We start from the raw sequence: 9,905 nt of genomic DNA on the forward strand, positions 1-9,905 counted from the left end.
TTGCTTGCTTGCTTGTTTGCTTGCTTGCTGGTTTGCTTGCTTGCTTGCTTGCTTGCTTGCTTGCTTGCTTGCTTGCTTGCTTGCTTACTCGCTTGCTCGCTCTGCTGGCTTTGCTGGCTTTGCTGGCTTGCTTATTAACATGAACTCACATTTTTTTTTTTTAAATGTAGTCATTATTTTTTTGGACAAACCGGCAGGCTACCGAATGTCATCTGCCCACACCGCAGAGTCTGGCAAACTCCCCGTGGCGTACCCAAATATATGTCAAATACCAGTCACAAGGATGGGTCTCATTCCCCTAAGCCTGACACAGCCTTGAATATGGCACTTTTTAAAAAATCTCAGGCTGGGGCCTGCTCAAGGCAAGCGAGCTTGCTTGCTTGCTTGCTTGCTCGCTCGCTCGCTCGCTCTGCTGGCTTTGCTGGCTTGCTTATTGACATGAACTCACATTTTTTTTTTTAAATGTAGTCATTATTTTTTGGACAAACCGGCAGGCTACCGAATGTCATCTGCCCACACCACAGAGTCTGGCAAACTCCCCGTGGCGTACCCAAATATATGTCAAATACCAGTCACAAGGATGGGTCTCATTCCCCTAAGCCCGACACAGCCTTGAATATGGCACTTTTTAAAAAATCTCAGGCTGGGGCCTGCTCAAGGCAAGCGAGCTTGCTTGCCTGCTTGCTTTTCTTTCTTTCTTTCTTTCTTTCTTTCTTTCTTTCTTTCTTTCTTCATTGTCGAATTATTTTAATCTCATTTTATTTTTTTCGAAGGACATGCCAATGGACTCATAGAAACAAACTTCAGGCAAAGGTTGGGGAGAAAGATCAGTCACACTCGTACTCTAAGTCTTGGAATCAAAGGGCGCATGCTTTTGCTTTCTTTGGCTTGCTTTTGCTGCAAGTGTGTGTTGGGGGCGGGCGGGGGGGGGGGGGGTGGCGGGGGATGAAAGCCAGTGCCTGCGATCAAGCTGAAGCCTCTCTTTTAAATCTATCTGAGATGCTTGCAGGACTTTCCTAGGAAACCCCCGCCCGAATTCTCTAGCCGGAGGGTGGCGGGGGGGGGGGGGGGGGCGCTTTTCGGGTGGGGGTGGCGGTGGGGGAGAGAAGGAGAACGAGAACGGACAGGAAGGAACGGACACGGCGGGGAGGGGAGGGGAGGGGAGGGGAGGGGAAGGCGGCGGGAACCATCTCGGTGGGCGGTGGCCATGGTCGTGGCGGCCCCAGAGCTTCCCGGGAGTTGTGGTCCTTGAACCAGGGTTTTGGTTTCATTTTCCTTCAAAAAAATCAATCAATCAATCAATCACAAAGATCCGTGTGCTCAGAGGCCAGAGGGAACCTGACTCCAAGCCGGCGGGCCCGGTCGCCTCTTTTTGCATGACAATTGCCGCCCGCCCGGGGGGGCTCCGGGGCTCCGGGGCTCCGGGGCTCCCGGGCTCCCGCCGTTCCGCCCCGCCCCGCCCCGCCCCGCCCCGCCCCCCCCACGACCGTCCAGCCCGCCCAGAGGGTGAGGGCGGGGGAAGAGGAAGAGATGCCGCTCTCTGTCGGTATCTTCCTTGGAGATAAGATCTGCTAAGCGCTCTTGGGTGGGTGTAGGCTTTGGACAAGCACCTCAGAGGTGGGGTTGGAATGGGAGGTGGTAGGGTGGGTGACCTCTTTCAGCTTGTCGCTGGCGGGCGGGGGAGGGGAGCAGGAGAAAGGGGAGCAAGAGAAAGGGAAAACCGCGGCTCGGGAGAAAACTCCTCCCTCCTTCCTGGGCACTTCAAGAAACAGCCTTCGTGGAGGCCAAATCAATCCTCCTTGACTCTGCGGCCCTGGTTTTCTCGATGTAAAGACCCGCCCCCTCCGCCCCCTCCGCCCCCCCCACGCCTCCCCCTCCCCCGTGGGCTGATCAAGTGACACAAAGCCTGGGGAGAGGTGGGGCGGGGGGGGGGGGGGTGCGAGGGCGGTGGTGGTGGTGGTGGTGGTGGTGGTGGTGGTGGTGGTGGTGAAGGAGCTTTGGTGAAGATGCAGTAGCTTCAAAGTACTGTGAACAGAAAACACGTATCATTGATAAAATTCCCCGGGGGGGGGGTGGGGGGGGGAAGGAAACCATGGCACTTTTTTTTTTTTAAATTTTATTGACTCACCTGTGAGATCTTTACAAGCTTTCATGTTTGGGGGACAGTCACACAATGATCAAACACCCATCCCTCCACCAGTGCACATTTCCCACCACCAATATCCCGGGCATTATAACCCCGCCTACACACACACACACACACACACACACACACACACACACACACAGAGGCACACACCCTCCCCCTGCCTCCCTGCCTCTGTGGCAGACACATATTCCCCATTCTCTCTCCCTCACCCTCTCCCTCTCCCTCTCCCCTCTTTTCGGGGTTTATGCTTTGCAATACAGACACTGAGAGGTCATCATGTTTGGCCCTTTTTCTACTTTCAGCACACATCTCCCATCCCGACCGGTTCCTCGAGCCATCATTTTCTTCGGGATCCAAGATCCTTCGTACCCAATAGGCCAAATACCAGTCATAAGGATGGGTCTCATTCTCCACCGCCCCTATCCAGGCCCTGCTTGCTCCTCTATTTGGTTCGGTCGGTGGTCAGGGTGGACTCTGTCGCTCGCTTGCTTGTTGCCTGCTTGCTTGTCGGCTGGCTTGCTTGCTTGCTTGCTTGCTTGCTTGCTCGCTCGCTCGCTCGCTCGCTCGCTCGCTCGCTCGCTTGCTTGCTTCCTTGCTTGCTTGCTTGCTGGCTTGCTCTGCTGGCTTGACTGGCTTGCTTATTGACATGAACTCACTTGTTTTTTTTTTTTTTAAATGTAGTCATTATTTTTTGTAGTCTCATTCTCCTAAGCCTGAAACAGCCTTGAATAGGGCACTGTTTCAAAATCTCAGGGTGGGGCCTGCTCCAGGCAAGCGACGAACAACAGGATGGTCGTGGTCGTGGTCGTATTCGTTATTTATTTAAATAAATACGTACTCTTTCTTGCTGAATGAGTGATTTCCATGACCCCTTGGAGTGCCAGGGACCGAACCTGGGTCCACAGCCACCCAAGGCCAGCCATACTCAGGCCAAGCAGCTCGCCTTTCCACGGACTGAGAAGTCTCCATACTGGCTCCACCAGGCTGAAACGGACATCATTCGGACCAGCAGCGAATTCTCCAAATCCTTTTCGTGTCCCTATTCCCTATTCACGGCCGTGAGGGAGGGAAGAGGGACACGAAAAGGATTTGGAGGGTTTGCGGGGATTTGGAGGCTGGAGCGCTAGCAAAGCGGCAGGGCGTTTCCCTGCCACTCAAGCCGCCGCCGCAGCGGGGGGGGGGGGGGGGGGGGGGGGGGGGGGCCCGCCTGCCTTGCCGGCTTCAACTCCTCCGCCCCTCCCTCCAGGGCGAACGTGCCACCTCTTGACAGGCACCCCTGTCAAGAGAAACTTCCCTTCTCTCTTCCAGCTGCCTTCTCCCCTTGGCTCATGAGGCAGGCTTCCAGCTAGGGAGCAATCTTCTCGTGCCGGCCGGCCGTGTATCTGCTCTCCTTAGGTGCGAGCCTCATGGGATGTGGTTGGACCCTCCACCCACGAGTGCAGTCCCTTCTCCGGCTGTCCCTCTCTTTCTGACTCATTTCACTTAGCATGAGACGCGCTGCGCGTCTATCCACGGACTCGTACGTACTCTTTTTGCTGGCTGGCTCGCTTGCATGCTTGCTTGCTTCCTTCTTGGCTTTTGCTTGCTTGCTTGCTTGCTTGCTCGCTCGCTCGCTCGCTCGCTTACGGTTGCTTGTTTTTCTTTTTATACATACGTACACACGTACGTACGTACGTACATATGTATGCGTGTATATTATATATATGTGTACATATATATGTATTTTTTTTTTATAAACGTCTTGAATGAATCGCCGTGAAGTACAGGGACAAACGGACAAAACTTTCTTCCCTCCCCCCGTCCCTCCCCATCCCTCCGTCTTCCCTCCGTGTCCATCTCCAGAGATTCCAACCGGGGTCACGGGGTGCAAGCTGCCCATAGTTCACGTGTGGCACAGGTGCCTGACTTGACTCCCGTTCTATTTTTTTTTTTTCTGCCATCCGGACCCGGACCCCTCGGCTATGTCCCCAGCCTCACGTGTCCCTTAGGTTCGTGGTGTCACGGCTCCATCTCGAGGTCGTTTTAAAACGCATTAAGCCACGTGAAACACGCACTCGCGCACGCACCCACCCACCCACTCACTCACGCCCGCCCGCCCCCGCAACACCACCGCTTCACAGTGACCGATTCGGGAAATGGTGAAGAGAAACGAGCGGGTGGTCGTGCGCTCTCTCGATGTGGGCGCCGCCGCCGCCGCCGCCGCCGCCGCGCCACACTGCACAACGTCCTGCATTTAGCTTCGCGAGTGGCCACGACGAGGGTGTGCTCGTTCCCGAGGGTGCCCGTTCGCCCGAGAGGGCCACGGTGCCGGTTCCTTGGTGGAAATCTCCACGAAACTCCGCCGGGGCGAACCCGAACCGCTCCTTTCTGCGGACCCAGCTCCGATGATTTCCTAGAGCCGCTTCATGTCTCACGCCACCGCCACCGCCGCCGCATCTTCTTGTTGTCCCCAGGGAGGGAGCCGGGGAACAACGAACCGGAACGCTCTTTCTCTCTCTCTCTCTCTCTCTCTCTCTCTCTCTCTCTCTCTCTCTCTCTCTCGGGTTGCGTCGCCTATTCCTCCAAGGAGGTTGGCCCCTGACAGACGGACGGGTCCTCCCCGGTCTTTTCGTCAAGTTCATCGGGATTGGGTGGATCTTCTGAGCTCTGGGTGCCTTGTCCATCCAGTCCGCTGTGAACCCCAAACAGGCACGCAGAGGCCGAGAGGGAGACGGAGATGGACACGGACGCACGCACACAGACACAGAACAGGCAGGCGGGCCCGCGCGCTCAAACACACGCACTGAGTGGTGGGGGGTGGTTTTAGTTTTTGTGGGGGTGGGGGGGAATTGTCCTCCTCTCCATCCCCAACGGCCCTGCCTGTTTCTCGAGGGGAGGGAGGGGCGGTGGGATTTAGTTTCCCTCCACAGGAGTCGCGCGGGGCGGGGTGGCGATCGATCGCGCTGAGGTTGCTCGGGCGCCACCTGCCGTCCGCTTTTCTACGGCGCCGGAGCTCCTCTGGGCTGACGGGAGCGATTCGCTCGCACTGCCCGAGGCGGCGTTCCAGGATGTCGGCGTCCGAGTCGACTTCGGGCCCGCTGTCAAGGCGCCACCTCGCGAGGAGCGACGGTGGAGATTGGAACTGCAGGTTCTTGAGGGAGGCCGTGTTGCCTTCGCAGCCGGGTGCCGGCGCCGGGGCTGGCTGCCCGGGCGGGTCGACCAGCACCCCGGCGGCGGGTGGCGCCGTAGCTCCAGGGTCGGCAAGCGGCCCGGAGCGGGGCCGAGGGCCGGGCCGGGCCGGGCCGGGCCGGGCGCGGGGCGGTCCGGGCGCGCGGCCCGGCGCTCGGCCGGCGGGTGACGCGGAGCTAAGCCCCGGGGCCGGCAGCGGCCCGGAGCGGGGCCGAGGGCCGGGCCAGGCGCGGGGCGGCCCGGGCGCGCGGCCCGGCCCTCGGCCGGCGGGTGCCGCGGAGCTAAGCCCCGGGGTTGGCAGCGGCCCGGAGCGGGGCCGAGGGCCGGGCCGGGCGCGGGGCGGCCCGGGCGCGTGGCCCGGTCCTCGGCCGGCGGGTGCCGCGGCGCTAAGCCCCGGGGCCGGCAGCGGCCCGGAGCGGGGCCGAGGGCCGGGCCGGGCGCGGGGCGGCCCGGGCGCGCGGCCCGGCCCTCGGCCGGCGGGTGCCGCGGAGCTAAGCCCCGGGGTTGGCAGCGGCCCGGAGCGGGGCCGAGGGCCGGGCCGGGCGCGGGGCGGCCCGGGCGCGTGGCCCGGTCCTCGGCCGGCGGGTGCCGCGGAGCTAAGCCCCGGGGCCGGCAGCGGCCCGGAGCGGGGCCGAGGGCCGGGCCGGGCGCGGGGCGGCCCGGGCGCGCGGCCCGGCGCTCGGCCGGCGGGTGCCGCGGAGCTAAGGCCCGTGGTCGGCAGCGGCCCGGAGCGGGGCCCGGCCCTCGGCCGGCGGGTGCCGCGGAGCTAAGCCCCGGGGCCGGCAGCGGCCCGGAGCGAGTTGGGTCTATGGCTGCCCGAGCCCGTGGACGCCCTTGCCCGTGGCCGTCCTTGTGCCCGCTTGAGCCCGTGTCGTGTAGCTCTAGGGTCCGCAGCAGTTCGGAGCGGGGTGGGGGATGGCGATCCCGCTGAGGTTGCTCGGGCGCCACCTGCCGTCCGCTTTTATATGGCGCCGGAGCTCCTCTGGGGTGACGGCAGCGTTTCGGTTTCACTGCCCGAGGCGGCGTTCCAGGATGTCGGCGTCCGAGTCGACATTGGTCCCGCTGTCGAGGCGCCAGCCCGCGAGGACCGGCGGTGGAGCTTGGAACTGCAGGCTCTTGAGGGAGGCTGTGTTGCCTTCGCCGGCGGGTGCCGGCGCCGGGCCTGGCTGCCGGGGCGGGTCGACCAGCACTCTGCCGGCGGGTGCCGCGTAGCTAGCTCCAGGGTCCTCGGCGGCTCGGGAGCGGGGCCGGTGGCCGGCGCGAGAGGGGGGCGGCCCGGGCGTGTGGCCCGACCCTCGGCCGGCGGGTGCCGCGTAGCCAGCTCCGGGGTCCTCAGCGGCTCGGAGAGGGGCCGATGGCCGGCCCGAGCGCGAGGCGGCCCGGGCGCGTGGCCCGTCCCTCGGCCGGCGGGTGCCGCGTAGCTAGCTCCAGGGTGCGCAGCGGCTCGGAGCGGGGCCGGTGGCCGGCGCGAGAGCGGGGCGGCCCGGGCGTGTGGCCCGACCTTTGGCCGGCGGGTGCCGCGTAGCCAGCTCCGGGGTCCTCAGCGGCTCGGAGAGGGGCCGATGGCCGGCCCGAGCGCGGGGCGGCCCGGGCGCGTGGCCCGTCCCTCGGCCGGCTTGAGCCCGCGCCTGCTCCAGGGTCGGTCCGCAGCGTCTCGGAGCGGGGCCGATGGCCGGGCTGAACGCGTGCCGCCCTTGGCCGGTCAGCGGGCGGTGCATCGGTGCACGGTGACGGGTTCCGGCCGTGAGCCCGTGGGGGCGCCTGGTCCGCGGCCCCGAGAAGGAAGAGGACTTAGTTTTGTTTGATTTCCCGCCGCGGTGTTTCTGGGCTTCTGAATCTATCTATCCCCTTAGCCTTCCCGAGCTGGCTTTGACCTCCGGGCCGCCGCCGCCGCCGCCGCCGCCGCCGCCGCCGCCGCCGTGGGGTCGTCGCGTGGCTTCGGGCGCAGCTTCGACCATGCCGAGTCACGGGGTCGACCAGTTGTCCCGTGGAGCTCCGGGACTCGGGGCGATGGGGCTCTCCTGGGTGCCAGTTGCCGGGTCCCTGTTCCAGAGGTGCGGCGGGAAGATGCAGATCGGTCCCGTTTCCGACATCGGTCCTTTTCCCGTGCGACGGGACCGGTTTGGACCGCGAGATGTGTGCTGACACGCTCTCTCTCGGTGGCTCTCTGCCGTGAGGATCGGGACCGTCGTTCCCCCGGGTGCGTGTGGGATGGTCGGGGCCTGTCTTGAGGACTTCCTCCCTGGCCTCCCGCCGCTCGAGCCGCCCGCCTGGGCCCTGTGCGCCGGCTCTCGCGTGCACCTGGGGGCAGTGTTCCAGCCGTGGCTGTCAACCTCCGGCCTAAGGCGCCCGAGTTCAGCCCGGCGTCCGCGGCCCCGATGTGAACGGACCTCCCCCAGTCCCGCGGGCCCCCGTGCCCGCTGCGTGTCAGGCAGTCTTGCTCTCGTTGGAGGGGGTTGTCCGGTCGGGGTCCGGAATCACCCCGAGGTCAGAAGGGTGGGCAAAGGCTGAAACGGGCCTCTCCCCTCTCCGGAGGGTTGCTGTCCTTTGCTCGCTCTCCTTCGGGGTCCGGTCCCCTCCTCGTCCGGGGGGACCGGTGGCCGCTCGCTTCTCGCATCCTTTCCTTGCTGATCGATGTGGTGCTGGTGTGCTCTCCCGGGCCGGGCCTAAGCCGCGCCAGACGAGGGACGGACATTCCACGTGAATGGGACCGCTCTTCTCGTTCTGCCAGCGGGCCTCTCGCTTCTCCCCCACCTCGCGGTGGGGCGGGGCGTTCAGGGGTGCGGACCCCGGCCCGATCCCGTTCTTGCCGCTCTCCTGCTTGGTGCACAGGGAGTGGGCTTTTCGGGGTCGTCTGACACGGTGGACAACCCTCGCTCTGTCGGGACCGTCCCAGGTTCCCGTTCTCTCGAGCCGACCCCTCCCCGCGGCGGGGTGGGGCCGCCCGGCGGTGGCGCGCGCTGCCGTGCCTCAACCGGCCCTCGGTGGTGCCCCTGGAGCGCTCCAGGTCGTCCTGTCAGGTGCCTGAGGCCGAGCCGGTGGTGCCGTTTCCCCGTCACCTGGCTTCGCGGTCCTGCCCTCTTTGGGCTCTCCTCGTTCGGTGGTGTTCCCCTCTGGGGGTCGAGCCGGTCGTTGTTTGTCACACGGGAGTCGCCTTGCCGTTCGCCCCCTTGCGGCCCGCCGCTTGGGTCGTGGGCGGTTGGGCGGCCTCCGTTTCTCGGGCGCGTGCCCGCGTGCCTCGCATTAACTGGCTCTCGCGCACGCGGGCGCGTGAGCGGCGGCGGTGGGTTGTCGTTGTGCCGGGCTCTGGGAGACGAGGTGGCCCCCCCTTGGGGGCTCTCTCTCGCTCTGTCCGGGGTTTCCGCTCCTCTCCCGTTGCGGGGGCGGAAGCCGGTCACCCGCCGTGGTGGGCGGGGGCCGTCTGCCGGGTGCTGCGGAGGGGCGGCGGGCCCTCCCGCGGACCCAGCACACAACGGACCTGACCGCGGACGCTCACGCTTCTGGTCGGTCTCGCTTCGGCGGGGCTCGGCCACCGGACCACTACGGCAGACCCCCCCACTCGAGTCGGGGGAGCCCGGAGAAGCGGGGCAGCCGGCCTAGGTCGGGGGGCGGCGCCCCCTCGGCGGAGAATACTCCTTCTCTAGCGATCCGAGAGGGTGCCTTTGGGGTACCGGATCCCCCAGCTGCTGCCCCTCCTCTACCTGCGCTGTCAGCCACCGGTAGCAGAGCCTGCCCTTCCCCGCCGCCCTGTGGCGGGGAGAGGCTTCCGCCGTCATTCCCCCCAGACGTGGGGGGGTGCCGAGCGCCCTCGCTCTTTGCCTACCGCGGCCCGCGCCTCCCCCCGTCGGGGGAGGGTCCCGCCGGGCCGAGCCGGCGTCCCGGCGTCGGGGCGTCGTGTCGGTGGTCGGGGCTCGGATGGGCCCGTGTGTGCGCGGTCGGAGAAGACGGGCGTGTGCGCGGGTATGGTCTCGCTTCCTGGACCCGACCTATGCCCGCGCGATCCCCCGCTCTGCCCCGCGGGAGCCGTGCTTCCCGTGGGGGGGGGGACGACACGCTGTCCGCTCCCGTGTCTGTGTGTGCCGCAGCCGGCGGTGGTGCTGCGGAGCCCGGCTTCGGGGTGTGCGTGCTCTCGGCCCCCAGCCGAGCGAGACGCTCTCGCGCGGTCCGCGCGGTGGCGTGCCCCCGAGTGACTGGACGTTGCCGTCTGGGTACCCGGACCCTCCGGCAGGACTCGGATGGGCAGAGGGAAGAGGAAGAGCGGTTTGTGGAGGCTCTGGGCGCCGTCGGCCTTCCCTGCCTCGCGTTGGGGCTGGGGAACGGGTGTCGGTGGTTGGCGCTGGACCATCCGGGTCCCCGCCGGTCGGGGCACCGCGGTGCCGTGCGCGGCTGTGGCTTCCGTGGTGGAGCGCGCGTCGGTGGGTCGGCCGTCGGGCCGGCCGGCGTCCCGGGCGTGGGTGCGGGACCGCCCTTGGTCGTTGGGCGGTGGGATTCCCGTGCAGAGTTTTCCCGGTGGCCCGGTCGGTCCCGGCGGCGGGCGCCTCCCTCTCGCGTTTTCCCCTCGGAGCCCACCCGGCGCGTGTGCTGCGTT

This window comes from Sorex fumeus, unplaced genomic scaffold, assembly GCF_029834395.1.
Source record: "Sorex fumeus unplaced genomic scaffold, SorFum_2.1 ptg000347l, whole genome shotgun sequence".
Lineage (NCBI taxonomy): Eukaryota > Metazoa > Chordata > Mammalia > Eulipotyphla > Soricidae > Sorex > Sorex fumeus.